Genomic DNA, 947 nt, shown 5'->3' on the forward strand with positions numbered 1-947 from the left:
TGGGAACAGCCGCTTCGTGCCGCGGCTGTAAAAGGTTTCTGACGGGGGGGAAAAAAATGAAAAAGGGAATAAAGGAGAAAAATGCATCGCCCGAACAGGGACTTGAACCCTGGACCCTCAGATTAAAAGTCTGATGCTCTACCGACTGAGCTATCCGGGCTCTGAGTGCTGTGTCTGCCCGGCTTCTACATCACATTCACACTCCTGCCCGCTCAGTCCCACCCTCCACGATCCCCCCCAAGGACCCCCCAGCACAGCCCCACACACAAATCAACCCCCCCGGGCGGCCCCTCCGCCTTGTTCCCACCGTCGGTGCAGCTCGGGGGGGCGGGCAGGGGGTACCCGGAGGAGGAAGGGACCCCCCAGAGCGCATCCGAGGGGTCTTACCTGCCTCTTCACCCCCCAGCAACCCCGGGGGTGTTTTAAAGGGGGTCAGGCAAAGTGCGAAGAGAAGGATGGGGAATAGTTCGTCCCGGGACACGGGCTGTTGAGGGGTATTTAATTAGCGGGATTTCTCCCCGCTCACAACTACCCCACAAAGTGGGCGACTGGTCCCGTCAGAGGGTGGGCGCAGCCCCTGGGCTCCTGCGGGCAGACTTGATGCTGATGAGGGCCAGTTTTCTACCGGAGCCTGGTGATAAATGGGGTCTGGGGGTGCCCCGAGGGGACCCTCGAGCCCTGGCACAGCCTCTGCCCTCCCCTCTCCTGGGGACCCCCGGGCCAGCAGGGCAGCTTGGAACAATTAATTCCGTGTCACCGCTAAACCCAAACCACAGCCTGGGACCCGCAGCTGCCCCAGGGCGTGTTTGTGGCTCTTCAGGGCAGCGCTGGGGTTCCGGAGGGGGCTGTTTCCCCCCGTCTGGCAGGGCCGGCTGCCCGCAAAACCAGCCCCCCCTGCCCACCCCGTGTCCTGCAGCCCCCTCTGCCCCTGCCCTCTCCCCCGCCCC

General features: G+C 63.9%; 1 non-coding gene across 1 annotated transcript; it reads right to left on the bottom strand.

Annotated features, from left to right (window-relative positions):
- Positions 1-87: 87 nt before the first annotated feature.
- TRNAK-UUU lies at positions 88-160 on the bottom strand. The gene has a single exon. It is a non-coding gene; the product is annotated as a tRNA-Lys (tRNA).
- Positions 161-947: the final 787 nt, after the last annotated feature.

Source organism: Chaetura pelagica, unplaced genomic scaffold, assembly GCF_000747805.2.
Source record: "Chaetura pelagica isolate M959 unplaced genomic scaffold, ChaPel_1.0 scaffold152, whole genome shotgun sequence".
Lineage (NCBI taxonomy): Eukaryota > Metazoa > Chordata > Aves > Apodiformes > Apodidae > Chaetura > Chaetura pelagica.